Below are 14,984 nucleotides of genomic sequence, written 5' to 3'. Positions count from 1 at the left end.
AAATTCACTGGGTTTCTTTATCACTGAGTCTTTAGTAAGTTCATGTGTATTGTGGCTATCTCAAAGGAATGAAAATGCATAGAATTTCCAAATATTTTTAGTTGCGGAATGTTTTCTTGAAAACAAAACTTGTGGGATAATTCCCAGAAGAATATACTGTGGACAACATTAGGTTAGACCATAATAACTTTGAAACCTTTGTTGATAAATAAGATGAAATTTACTTACAAATGCAAATCCATGAACTGCTAAACCTTTTAATGAACGGCAGAGGAGCGGACTCTTTCTACAATGAGTTATTATCTGGTGTCTGAACTTAATACCTAATTGAGAAAGGGCTTTTCTGCAGGTTGAAGGGACAAATGGAAGCCAGAAAATCTAGCTTTGAATCTTGAGTCTGCCGCTTAGTAGATGATTTACCTTGGGTAAATTACCATAACTTTATAGTAAGGATAATAATGATATGCAACTTGAAGTATTAGAAATAAAAACTTGAAAAAATATATAACATAGTTCCTGGTACAAAATTATCAGCAAATGATAATATTAAAGGGGTACAAAGTAATCTACAAATTAAAAATCAATAAATGGTGCTTACATTTACTATTTTCCCCCAAGGCTTTATAACATCTTCCTCTTACGAACCATCATTCTTCTTCTTCAGGCCATGAACCAGTAAGATTCTTCTCTATGACTTTTTTTTTTTTTCTCACTTCATTTCTCTTGCCTGAGCAACTCTTACTTCTCCCTATTTATCTAATTTGTACTCATTCTACAATCCATTTTTGAGGTGGCCTTTTCTCTAGGATGATTTATCTAACTTCCTTGGGACATCTTGACTTTTGCTGGCACCTAATGGTCCTTTCACCTATACCATTTATTCCTCAGGCACTTATATGAAAACTTGTATCATTAGTTTGCATTTTTGTGCAAGTTCTCTATTTTCAGCTAGATTAAAAGGTGCTTAGGTGAAGCAACTGTTTTATAGTAGGTATTTTCTTTTAAATGATAGGCACTCAATAAACATTTGTTGATTTTATTGATTAGCAAGAGTAGCAGCTGAAAGTTAAGTTCACCATCCGTTATGTAAAAACGAACTTTCAGCAGACACGTGCTGCTAACTACTACTGACCATTGATAGATAATTCTCATTGTACAAGAACTTTTTCTTATGACTGCTTTACAGTCATATTCAGGAGTCTTGAAGAAGTTGCCAGAATCTGCTCAATTTGGGGAAGGCATGAGGGTAGAAATACAGTTAGTATTCTTTTTTTTTTTTTTTTAAGATTTTATTTATTTGAGAGAGAGAGCAGGCAAGAGAGAGAACACGAGCAGGGGCAGAGGGAGAGTGAGACGCAGACTCCCCTATTGAGCAGGGAGCCCAAAGGACAGGACATGATTTGTCATGTGATTGCAAAGTGGGGTTTTCAATCATTAGGATTCTGTTTCTTATAATTTAGTGCTACAATTTGAGTTTGAAGGCTCTTTGTCTTAGGACCCAATATTACCTGTCCTCAAGCTCTATTTACATTTCTCTAAAAAGAGTGGAAATATGATGATTAAAAAAGGGATTAGAATACTAACTTGAAGGGTGCCTGGGTGGCTCAGTCAGTTAAGGGTCTGCCTTCGGGTCAGGTCATGGTCCCAGGGTCCTGGGATGGAGCCCCACATTGGCTTGCTTCCTCACTCTCTCAAGCATGAATTCAAATTTATCCAATATCTAAATAGTGAGAAAATACCTAAAGGGAGAATATTGGAAAAAGAAATTCTAAACCTCATTTCCTACATCAAAATTGATTTTTAGGTAGATGCTTAAAAATAATCTCAGAAAAGAGAATGTCATTCTAAGCAGGATATGAATTCAAGCACTGATGATCCACAGTGATTACATCTAGATAGTTTTTTCAGAATTTTATAGGAATAAAGTTTGTTTCCTAACTTAGGTCCTCATGATATTATCACCCCCTATCTTTTTTTGTTCCACACTTTCTTTTTGTTTAAATCATACAGTGCTATTCATTCTTTCCACCATCCATATGAGTCATTTTCTCTCTCCAAAATATTTTCATTTATTCTACTCTTTGTTTAATTCAGTAGTTCTCATTCCTGACTGCATATGGGACTGGCTCTGTAATTTCTGCCCCCAGTGTAAAATGAAAATGAGGATCTCTTGTTAAAAAGTTATTAAGAGGGGCGCCTGGGTGGCTCAGTCATTGAGCGTCTGCCTTTGGCGCAGGGCATGATCCTGGCGTTCTGGGATCGAGCCCCACATCAGGCTCCTCTGCTGGGAGTCTGCTTCTTCCTCTCCCACTCCCCCTGCCTGTGTTCCCTCCCTCTCTGGCTGTCTCTCTCTGTCAAATAAATAAATAAATTCTTAAAAAAAAAGTTATTAAGAATTTCAAAAGGACACCAGCAGAGTCTAAACCTAGCAAATGCTCCGTCACACTGTTAGGCCCTGTCTTCTCCCTTGTATATTCTTTCCTCCTTTGTCATAAATTAATTGACCATATTTGCAGGAGTTTATTTTTGAACTCTGTTCTTTTCCAGTGACCTATGTGTTTGGTTTTATGCTAATATCATGCTGGTTTTTTGTTTGTTTGTTTGTTTTTAATTTAAATTCAGTTAATTAACATATAATGTATTATTTGTTTCAGGGACACATGTCTGTGATTCATCAGTCTTATGTAATACCCAGTGGTCATTACAACACATACCTTCCCCAATGTCACCCCATCCCCCCACCCACCTCCCCTCCAGTACCCCTCAGTTTGTTTCCTATGATTGTCTCTTAGTGTTTGTCTCCCTGTCTGGTTTCATCTTGTTTCATTTTTTCCTCTCATCCCCTATGATCGTCTGCCTCGTTTCTTAATATCATACTGCTATTGCGTTGTAGTATACTTTTAAATCAGGAAGTGTGATACCTCTAGCCTTGTTCCTCTTTCTCAAGATTATGTGGCTATTTGGGGTAATTTGTGGTTCCACACAAATTTTAGAAGTATTTATTCTACTTCTGTGAAAAGTGTCATGGGAATTTTGATAGAGATTGTGCTGTATCTGTGGATTGCTTCGGGCAGTATAAACATTTTAACAATATTAAGTCCTCCAGTCCATGAGCACAGAATATCTTTCTATTTATTTGTGTCTTCTTCAGCTTCTTTCATAAATGTTTTTAGTTTTTACCGTTTAGGCGAGCAGTTTACAGTTACGCCCTATTCTTCCTTTCCTGCTTGCACAGAGCCTGAAGTCCAGCCAGAGGTAAATGGTTAGGGTCTCCAAGTCTTTTCTGAGCATACTTCCTGCCACAGGCATGTACATGGGCTTCTAGAATCCCTTGACTGTGTGGAGCATTTTATAGCCCTAACTGTACTTCTTTTTTTTTTTTTTTTAAAGATTTTATTTATTTATTTGACAGAGACAGCCAGCGAGAGAGGGAACACAAGCAGGGGGAGTGGGAGAGGAAGAAGCAGGCTCATAGCGGAGGAGCCTGATGTGGGGCTCGATCCCAGAACGCCAGGATCACGCCCTGAGCCGAAGGCAGACGCTTAAGGACTGCGCCACCCAGGCGCCCCCCTAACTGTATTTCTTTCCCCAGCCTTTTCTGTCCAGGCATTTTGGTCCGTTTCTTGTCTCTGCTGTATCTTGCACAGGAGGAAGTGGCTAATATATTTGCCTCTAAACGTTTATGAAAACACCACCTGTGAAGTGACTTCAACCCTCAGGAAGCTCCTGTGTAGGTGAAACAAAGGCCAGCCCTTGAGCCAATATCCTCAGGGAGTCATTACACAGGTCAAAACATGGAATTACCTTCTTTGAGAATTAGGCCCCTAGGGTTCCCTGTTTCCCACAACCTGCATCAGGAATGCAGGCTGCCATGTTCAGTGCTGCTATGGAACTGGGATTGGAGGATAGTTGTAACAGGGAAAATTGATATGCCACAGAGATCTCTGATCAAAATTCTACAGTTTTTCTCTTTACAAAGCATCCCCCTGGTTGTCATAAGTTTGTCTTTTTTTTATTAGATTCCAGAGTTCCTAAAAAGTACATTCCTAAAAACTGTAATAGTTTTGCGAGCCTCTTCACTGCTTCTGGGTTTGCTTTTGCTCTATAATGGGTTGGGTCGTTGCAACTTAGCAAAGACAAAAATATTCGCTATCTAGTTTTTAAGAGAGATTTTGCTGACCTCTATTCTAGACACCTTTATACACAATTCACATAAAAGTGTTTGTTTAATGAATGCATGGATGGATGGATTGGTGGATGAAATATTAGGTGGAAAACAAAAATATTTTACATTTATGTTTTATCATGAAGTTATCAAATGTAGATACTTGGCTCCTGAAGCATCAGATAAAAGCTTAGAATTGTAATCTTAAGAGAATGGTAATTCATTGACCATTTTTAGAGTTGCTGTTTTTACCTGTAGGTCACTATTCCATACAGAAATGGTGGTGGCTACTTAAAATTAAAACATGCCAAATGGAAATATGTATTAGTATTGGGGAAGCATTCCAACTGTTATCATAAGCTTGTTTCTTTTGTTCCTAGATCACATCAAGCATTATGTATTTTTAATCTACCCAGAAGTATTGCCTATTAGAGCAATAGATAGGTCAGATACTTACAGTGAGCTGATAACTTGTTTGTTGAAGAACTACCCATCTTAGTATTGCTGTCCAGGGTAATGTCCTTTCATCCTTAATCTTCCTGTTAAAAGTATAATTCTCCACTTTGCGTTCTCTTGAGTATGCCAGGGGAAGATGTTGAGGTCTGTTTTTTTTCTCCCTCATGTTAATGTGTCAGTTCTATAGTTTTACAGAGCTGACTCACCTTCCTCAGGAGCCAATGTCAGCAGCAGCATTGCTCCTGCCCTTCACGCTGCCCATTCATTAGCCTTCTACTTCCAATCAGTTTCACAGCACCCACCTTGATCTCCTTGAAAACCAAGTTGCTCTATTATAGTTTTATTTATGATTTAATGCTTTCAGTGTGAAGGCTGTGATAGGATACACAGAGTATGTATACAAGACTAAGAAGATTGAGGGAGATAAGTGATTCTCAGAAACACATGAACTGCTCAGTTTTAAACTTAATCTCCATAATTTCATTTTAATCTGATGTTATTATTGTCACAATAGTACCTTTTTCATTTGACCCATAGAAATGCTATTTTTTATAAAATGCGTGCGTGTGTGTGTGTGTGTGTGAGAGAGAGAGAGAGAGAGGGAACCCTATCTTCATTAAGGAAAAATTAAGAACCATTAAAAATATCTTTTTAAATGTTCGATACTGTTCTTAATTGAGAATATTGTTACCTATAGCAACTGGAGTTTCAGCTGGTTGCCATTTAAAAGTTTTCTTGTCATAAGGGTAAAATTAGAACCAGACTAAGGCTAACTGAATATTCATTTCTGTTTTCCCAAATAAATTATTTGAGGGTCACCATGTCATAGGTCTACTCTAAAATAAGACATAATCGTATGTCTCAAAAATATATTCTATGGCAATATTTCCCCTCTGGTAATTCATGAAGCAAAGTAACGATGTGACTAATACAGAATACTGTAAAATAGATAAGAATCTCATATTCACCACTAGGCTGGGAGTTCCAGAAAGGCAGAAACTTTTCTGTATTGTTTTGTTTTTCAAACAATACCTATACTTGATACCTAAAATGGACATAATAGTTCAATACGTGTTTGAATAAATAAATAAATTAGCTAGGTTAGACTTATCCTTGAAATGGCAAGGGATATTTTATACATCTCTAAAATTAAATTGCATTTTTATGACCCTAACTTTTGAATATCATGAGTAAGACAGTGATAGTTCAGGAGTTAACATATGAAAAAATAATTTAGCTCTAGGTAAGGGCTGAAGGATATGTGAGTTATAACTTAAAAATTATAAAGTTTTATTATATTTAAATAAAACATTTTGTTCCCCTCAACCTTAAAACATATTTTACTTTTTTCAAACTTCATTTTGGTTATATTCTTTGCCAACTCCCAGTCTAATGCAGATAAAAATACATGAGTTATTGGGTTCCTTAAAACTGGGGTTGATAGTGGAAATGCTGACAAATCCTTATTACCGACGCCAGTGGAATGAAGTGCCTTTACCTCTAGCAAATGCTGATGTGGAGATTTAAGACTATATGAGAAATCAGTAAAGTTGCCCAGGAGAGTTTTATCATATTATTCATTGAACTCAGTATGTGGTACAGTAATTGCTTCTGGTACCATTTTTCTTTTCCTACATGAGGTTATTATTTATCCTTGTGCTGTGTGAAACAGAGAAAGAGTCTAAAGGAGAGTCATAACTCGATGTAAACTATCTTGTGACACAGTGTAGCTGAAGATAGGAATCAGAACTGGAAAATGGTGTCTTACTTACCAGAATTAAATATGGGAAGAATGATATTTGACATTGTTGAGATCCGTAAATACTAGAAAGATGCACTCAGACCACATTTTTCTTTCTAGCGATATGAAAAGCTGTTTAAAATATATACCTAAATAGACTTTAATCTCACAGGGATCAACAAATTTATTTGCCCATGACAGAAGTTTTCTTATTAGCTTATAGGTGATGAAAATCAAGTTAAGGTAGAATGGTTACTAGGAAAAGCTGAATTAATGAGATTTAAATAGCATAATAATTAAACAAAAAATTTTTGCTTTGCTTTTGTACCTTTTGCACAAAATCCCTCACATGTCTCAAATATACTTCAGTAATCACTAAATTCCATCATATTTTTCCTAATGTTCAAGTGAGTTTGTGTGAAAAATATACCATAAATATTTTGGAACAAAAATTTTAAAGAGCGACAATGATGACTTAATAATGCAAATGCGGGGAATAGCATTTTTTAGACACTCATATGTTACTACGTAAATCTGTAGGGCTTAAAATATGCTGTTTTCACAAATTCTTGAGGCACTTTTATCTTAAAAATGTGTTCTTACTTGGAAAGGAGATCATTTATGATGTAGAAAATGAATTTTTTGGATTGTGTATTTACTTCTTTTCTGCAATGTTGTTTTGACTGCATTTTTCAATTAGTAAATGTATTACTATTTTGCATGCATTGCATTAACCTAGTGGCTAATCCCAGTTGATTGAAAAAATAATAAAGTCATACAATATATATTATGTTATCTAATGAGCTATGTGCAATTATGCATTCACATGGAACTTGATAATGATCACTAGAAGCCATTTAGTGTGGAAAATACAGTGTGGAGGTAAATAGTCCAATAGTCTGACTCCCTAGGTTGTATGCTGGCTATTGACCTTGGGCAAAAGCACTCTCGCCCTCAGTTTCTTCATCTGTAAAATAGGAATAATAATATTAGGGACTTCACATGATTATAGTGAAAAATAAACAAGTTTATCCAAGGAAAGCACCCAGAACAGGGTCTGGCACAAAGTAGGTGCTTGGAAAATATTAGATAGTTCTATTACTTAGTGTATAGAGCTTGACAAATGGTCAGTTCTTGTGACTTAAAAAAACACCAACACATCCATTTGTTTATAAATCAGAAACTGAATGAAATCAAAGAATGAATTTGATAGGATTAATGTATTATACCAACATGCTTTTTTTTTTTTTTAATGATTTTTTATTATATTATGTTAGTCACCATACAGTACATCCCCGGTTTCCGATGTAAGGCTACCAACATGCTTTTTTTGATTCCCATTCCCTTAGGCCATCCCCTCTTCTGCAGGGAAATACGCTATGTTCTTCTCAAATCTCTGACTTTCTGCCCATGGGTTAGGAACCTGAAGATATGTTACTGCCATACCCAAACCTCATAGGGGAATTTACCTGTCGTATAATGTTTTGTTTCAAGTTCAAGTTCCTTTGGCTTCCCCAGTTGGACAGAACAATCTATTTCCACTCAATTCAGTACAATAGTCATTTTATTTGTAAGCCTGCTATGTGCCTGGTGATGATGATGTTTGGTGCTTTTGATGCAAATTTAAGTAATTATCATGCCATATAAATTGCTCAAGAAATATCTTCTGAACTATACATACATACATATATATCATATGTATATGATATATATATATATATATCAGCACTTACTACTCAATAAGATAAATATTATAGTTAATGTATTCAAAAGTTTTCAAAAAGTTTCTGTGGGGAAACCAGAAAAACAGACACCTGACTCTCCCTGAAATGTAAATACCCAGCAAAGAAATCTGTTTAACTGCAAGTCTTCTTCCTCTTCCGAGGTAACAAGGGCATTTAAATTGTCATCCTTGGATATGTGTTATCTAACTTAAAAGACTAGCATGCCACTAAGAGTAGAAAAGAAAAAGTGTATAATAACTGCAGGGGTGGAAGAAAACCATATCTGTCACATTGGTAGTACTCTCTGTACCCCTAGAGAATAAATTTTATATGTGATCACATAATACTTAAAAATTAGGATTCTTACCATACTTTACCATATGGTAAGCCCAAATATCTAGCTGTGAATTTACAGTTAATTAATTAATTAATTAATTTCTGATACCTATGTGCTTGACCTAATTCCATTTCAAAATCCAGCACACATAGATTTTCTACAAATGCTTTTATGGTATAGAAAGCAAAATAATGGGAAGTGTGTATTTTGGAATTTAGAAAACCTGAGTTCTTAGCTTTGCCTCTTCTTAGCTTTTAACTTTATCTCTTCTTAGCTATGCGGCCTGGGAAAATTATCTAGCCTCTCTGAAAAATTACAACTAATAAAAGAAGCTAGTGAAATAGTCCTGCTAGTAAATAAAATAGTCCAACTAGTAAAATAGTTGAAGTAGTAAAATAGTCTTAATAAAACTCCATTCAAGCATATGAAAAGTTGCTCAACATCTTATGTCCTTGGGGAATTTTGAATTAAAGCAACAATGAAAAATCACTACATACTGATTAGAATGGCCAAAATCCAGAACACTGACAACACCAAAAGCTGGTGAGGGTGGGTTTCATTGTTGATGGAATTGCAAAATGGTACAGCCACTTTGGAAGACACTTTGGTAGTTTCTTACAAAAGTAAACATACTCTTATCATATGATCTAACAATGGAATACCTTGGTATTTTTCCAAATGAGTTTTACCAAATTTCTATCTATATGAAAACCTGCACATGGGTGTTTATAATAGCCTTATTCATAATTGACAAAACTTGGAAGCAGCCAAGATATACTTCAGTGGGTGAATAGGTGAATGGATAAAGAAACGGTGGTACATCTAGACAGTGGACTATTCAGCACTAAAACAAAATGAAGTATCAAGCCATGAGACGATATGGAGGAAACCTAAATGTAATTACTAAGTAAAAGAAGTTAATATGAAAAGGCTACATTCTGTTTGAATCCAGCTATATGAATTCTGGGAAAGAGAAAACTACAGAGACAATTAAAAAGATCAGTGGTTATCAGATGTTAGAGGGGAGGAAAGTATGAATAGACAGAGGACAGAGAGCTTTCAGGGCTCTGAAACTGTTCTGTATGATACCTCAATGGTGGACTACAATGTATCCTTATGTATCTGTCAAAACCTGTAGATAGTACTACACCAAGAACGAACCCTAACATAAGCTGTAGACTTTGAGTGATAATGATGTGTCAATGTAGGGGCACCTGGGTGGCTCAGTTGGTAAAGCAACTGACTCTGGTTTGGCTCAGGTCATGATCTCAGGGTCGTGAGATCTAGCCCCAGTTTGGGCTCCACATGTAGTGGAGTCTGCTTGAGATTCTCTCTTTCTCTCCCTCAGCCCCTCTATGCTCACACATTCTCTCTCTCTCTCAAATACATAAATAAATCTTTTAAAAATGATATGTCAATATAGATTTATCAAAAATAACAAATGTATCACCTTGGTGAGGAATGTTGATAGTGTGGGAGTTTAGGTATGTGTGGAGTCAGGGGTTATATGGAAATTCTTTTCCGCTCAAATTTACTGTGAATCTAAAACTGTTCTAAAAAATAAAGTCTATTGGGGCACCTGGATGGTGCAGTTGGTTAAATGTCCGACTCTTGGTTTCAGCTCAGGTCATGATCTTGGGTTGTGGGATTGAACCTCGTGTTGGGCTCTACACTGTCTCTCTCCCTCTCTCTCCCTGTGCCCCTCCCACTCCCTCTCTAAAAAAATGAAAATAAAAAAAAAAATAAAGTCAATTAAAAGTCCATTGAAAATTATTGGGAAGCTAAAGTAATAAAATAACATTAAGAAGCTGATATTTACTAGGTTCCTTTTATTTAGTTCTCAAAACAATTTTAAAAGCATTGTTAAATCCGCTTAGAGATGAGAAAGTTGAGTCAGAGAATTCACTAATTTAGCAATCATTTATTCCACTAATATTTACTTAGCATTTACTATGTGCCAAGCAGTGTTAAAAAATGAATCAATATAGATGTTATATTCCAAGGAAGTGAGACAAACAAAAAGCAAGTAAGCCAACAAACAAAATAACTTAAAAATGAATTAATTGAGGAAATAAAGTGTTGAGATAGGGAATAACAGGACTGTCTTTAAATAAGTTCAGGAAAGGTTTCACATTTAGTTTGAACCTTAAAGGAAAGAAGGGAGCTCATCATTTGAAGAATAGTATCGACACATAGTACAATATGTTAAAAGGCTCTGAGGCAGAAAATTGCTTTGTATTTGAGAAACTGAAAGAAAACAGAATATTTAGAATTTAAGGAAAAGATGAAGTTGAAGAGGGAAATGTAGAATATAAGACTTCATGATGAATATTTTATTCATTCAGCACATTTTCTAAGTGTGGTTGTCAGTCATTTTTATAGGCACTGAGATATATTGATGAATGTAATCTTTAATGCCCTTACCCTCATGATTTATGATAACAGGGGAAGAAAGAAACATACCCCCCACGAAAGATAATTTAAATAATAATAAATAAACAGATAAATAAGTAATAAAACTTCATATTAGAATAAATGCTATGAGGAAAACAAAACATTTGCAAACAAAGCAATAACTTAGAAGGAAGTACACACACACACACACACACACACACACACACACACACATACACACTATTTATATCTACTGCCGAAGAAGTGACATTTGAGCAGAGACCTGAATGACGAGAATAAAACAGCCATGTGAAGATCTTAGGAAAGATCTTTCCAGTCAGAAACAGTGGGCAAGGAAGGCAAGGCAAAGACCTCAAGTCAGGAATGAGCTTGGCAAGTTTGAGGAACAGAAGGAAAACCAATATGTCTGGGATATAGTGAGAGAGGAATGAAAAGCTAGGGTCAGAGAGGAAAGTGTGCAGGCCTGTGACCACCAGGGTAAGCAGTTTTGTCTTTTTTTTAAGTTTCAATGAAAAGCCACTGTTAGGTTTTAAGCAGATGCATGATAAAATCATATTTAATTTTTAAAAGATCACTATGACTTTCTATGGAAAATTGACTATGTGAACATAGAAATGGAAAGTAGAGGTAAGAGGCTACTGTAGGAATCCAGAGAGGAAATAAAGTTTACATGAACCATGATGGAAGCAGGGAAGATGGAGGGAATGGATAGGTTCAGGATATGTATTGATAGATTAACTTGCAAGATTTCCAAAGGATAGGATGGAGAGTAGAGTGATTTCCTAGCTTTTGACTTGATCAATTTTGTGAGTTCTGGAGCCATTATCAATGTGAAAACAAGTGGTAAAACATAGTTTCCAGGGGTCACGGCAAGGAAGTTGAATATTATTCTAAATGCATTGGCCATCTATTGGTTGGTTTGAGGTAGTGGTGGGGATATAATTAAATGTATACTTTAAGAAGATAATTTTGTTGCTCTTTAGTAAATGAGCTTAAAGTGGTCCTGACAAGTGCTGCTGGATATATGTGTCTAAGGCTCACTAGGAGAGGTCTGGGTCAGGTATATACATTTTGGAGTCATCAGCATAAAGATGTTATTGAATTTAATGTATGTGGGTAAGATCATTTAGGGACAAATTAAAAAGAAAAAAGGGATAGGGGCTATAACCAAGTGCTGAGGATCATCAACATTTAGAATAAGGTAGGGAAAAAAAGTAGCAAAGAGTTCTGACAGGAGTTCCCATTGTGGTGGGAAAAGCCAGGGAAGAGCACTGTTGCACAAGCTAGAGACGGGAGTGTTAAAAAAAATGTGTGTGTGGGGGGGGGCAGAGGTGATAGCTCATGTGCAAATGCAGCTGAGAGGCTGAGTAAAAAGAGAATAGAGCCACATTTCTTGGATTCAGCGAATTGGAGGTTGTTAGTGCTGTGTTAATGAGTCTAGAAGGTGGAATGAGTCTAGAAGTCACTACAGTAGTTGGACAGGTAACTGAAACATTAAGGGAGCATGTGTAGACAAATCTTTCTGGATAGTTGTCTACGAGGAGAAACAGAAAAATTAGGCTGTGGCAGAAGGGGGTTATGAGACTCAGTGAAGGTTACTGGAATATATATATATATATATATATATATATATATATATATATATATATATACTTTGAAAATGATTCTACGTAAAGGGACAGATTGGTTATGAAGGAGATACAAGATAACTCAGCTAATCAGGACTTGGAGCAAGTGAAAGGTAGTGGGAATGTACTGTGTATCATCCTTTTTGTCCCCAGATCCATTCTCCTCTTTTTTTCATTCTATTGTCTGTCCCAGGTGTCTGATTTGTGTGGGTTACACCAATAGACTCATGTATCCCTTGTCTTTTGATTCAGTTTGACCAGTGGAAAGCCCCAGCAAGAGATCAAACGAAGGGAGACAAAGGAGGTCATGGTTTCTATCTCCATGGAAACATTCTGTAGTTGGGTTAAACTGGTTTTATTTCTCAGCTGAAGAGCACTACTCTGCTCAAAGTGGCATCCTGTGTTGGAACCTTAACTAATACAAGAATCAGAACATGATTATTAGGACTGACCCAATAAGCAGAGTTCTAGTTCCTCTATAGCAGTAGACTAAGAAAGAGGATACAGGTAGATGAATTTGGTGGGGTTTGCAGTGGACATGTAAGGGCATGGCATGTGATTGCTTTTGTTTTCTTACTGAGGTAATCAACTAAGTATTAGAGTAAGAAGTTGTGAGGTTAAAGAAAAATGGATAAGATGTTCATCTCATAGAGTTGGAAATAGATCCTGCCATAATAACAGGGTATTATGAGGGTATTAATTTTAAGTGTAAACAATTAGCATGGTTCAGCTCTTCAGGAGTAGGCATGGAGAAAGTAAAAAAAAAAGTCATGTAAGGCATGTTTTTTGTAAGGCCAACTACCCCAGCACAAAAGTGGTGAAAGACTTGAAGATGTGTACATCATAGAAGTTATGCTAATGGACCATGAGACCTAGGCCAGACAAGGTTTGGAGGTCAGAAGTGAGCTTAGAAGGGGGTTGACAGAAAATGGGAAAGTGTTGGGGTCAGTGGGTTAGAGGTCTTTATAGGACCAAAGAATTGTAGGGATGGGTGTGATTGAACAATGAGCTAGATGAATGAGCTTTTAGAAATCTTAATATAGAGATAGATTATTTTCTGACAATTGCAGAGTATAGCTGTGGTCATGGGAGAGGGAGGATAAATTCCAGTGAGGGAAAGGACTTGGCAATGAGAAGGTAAAAGGACTGAGACACCATGTTGGATGCTTCATGTAAGTGGATTTTGAATACATAGAGAATAATGATAAGAGTTGGGAAAGAAAGCAAAATTGTCATCCGGTAGGTAAACATCTGAAAAGCAAAGGCTTCCCTTCCCACTTAGTACATCTTCTGATTCAGATTTCATTTGATAACAGCAACTGTAACGAGAGAGTGTGGTATAGCAAAATGGCATGAGCCTTAGAGGAGCAGAAGCATGAAGGAGGGAAGAAATGATCTGGGGGTAGCACTGAGGGGCAAGGAAGACACCAAATGGGCCTTTGTGCCTGAGGGATGGGAGGGTGACAAGATAATCTCCATGAAAGAGGGCTGAAGGAGAAGCACTGTTATCGGGATATGGTCCAATAAAGCAGAAGGATGAAAGGGCATTCCAAAAATTAGTTGAAAGTGTGGAACAGTGTGCTGATCTCTGAGTAGGAGTTCTTTAGCATACAGTGGCAGTGCAGGGGAGCTTCAGAAGAACGGCAACTGGTCAGGCTAGTGTGTGTAGGAAAGAGTAGAGGGATAAGCCAGGTCAACAGGGTGGGAAGAAAAATGGGGTTAGTCTTGTTTCTGAGATGAGTATAAGCAAGAGGACACATTACTATCATATCTAAAATGCCCTTAGGTGTGACGACCCTCATGGATGATTGTTGTTCTCCAGGGGTTGGGAAGACGGTAATCGCCTTTCTAGACAGACTGGCATGGCAACCTCCTCTAAATTTTTCCACTCTGTGGTGTCTTTCTCTAAGAAAGCACCTTCCAGAGGCTTTACCCATGGTCAGATAGTAAGCCGTAGAGCCAAGTGCATTCTGGTTTATTCACAGGGTACCATGTTCCACCTGCACCACAAAAATATGCTACTGGATGGATTCTCTTAGTACTTAATTAAACATACGAATTTTTAACAGCGTTTGTTGTGTAGAGCCTGACACTCTCTCTTCATTCTGACCTTATTCAACTGATTCCCTCACTTCCCGGATGTGACTTCAGTCACGCTGATGGCAGTAGTCCTCTTTCTGGAACACTTCAGTATCATATTGGCCTCAGGGCTTTTACTTGCTGTGTCCTTGACCTGAAATGCTCTTCTTTCAGATTTTCAAATGCCTAAGCTCTTTCTCATCTTTTAGTTTCTACCTCATCTCTCATCTCCTCCGTAAGGACTTCCAGGCATATTACTCAATTTTGTCTTGTCCTCTCTTATCTTGAAATTGTTTAGTATCCTATTGCCCTATTTTATGCTTTTATGCCATTTAGCAGCATCAGAAGTTATGTGTTCTATTTGCTTAAGCATTTATTATTGATTTCTTCATCTATATCATGACTTTTGACTCAGAAATTTCTCTTTTATATCTGGCTC

At 36.8% G+C, this 14,984-nt stretch overlaps 1 protein-coding gene across 2 annotated transcripts in view; it reads left to right on the top strand.

Annotated features, from left to right (window-relative positions):
- Positions 1–14,984, top strand: part of GRIK2 (glutamate ionotropic receptor kainate type subunit 2) — a 641,722-nt gene that overhangs the window by 427,171 nt on the left and 199,567 nt on the right. The window lies entirely within an intron of this gene.

Source organism: Ursus arctos, unplaced genomic scaffold (genome assembly GCF_023065955.2).
Source record: "Ursus arctos isolate Adak ecotype North America unplaced genomic scaffold, UrsArc2.0 scaffold_13, whole genome shotgun sequence".
NCBI lineage: Eukaryota > Metazoa > Chordata > Mammalia > Carnivora > Ursidae > Ursus > Ursus arctos.
Note: the sequence above shows the minus strand (reverse complement) of the source record. Positions and strands in the feature narration are given on the sequence as shown.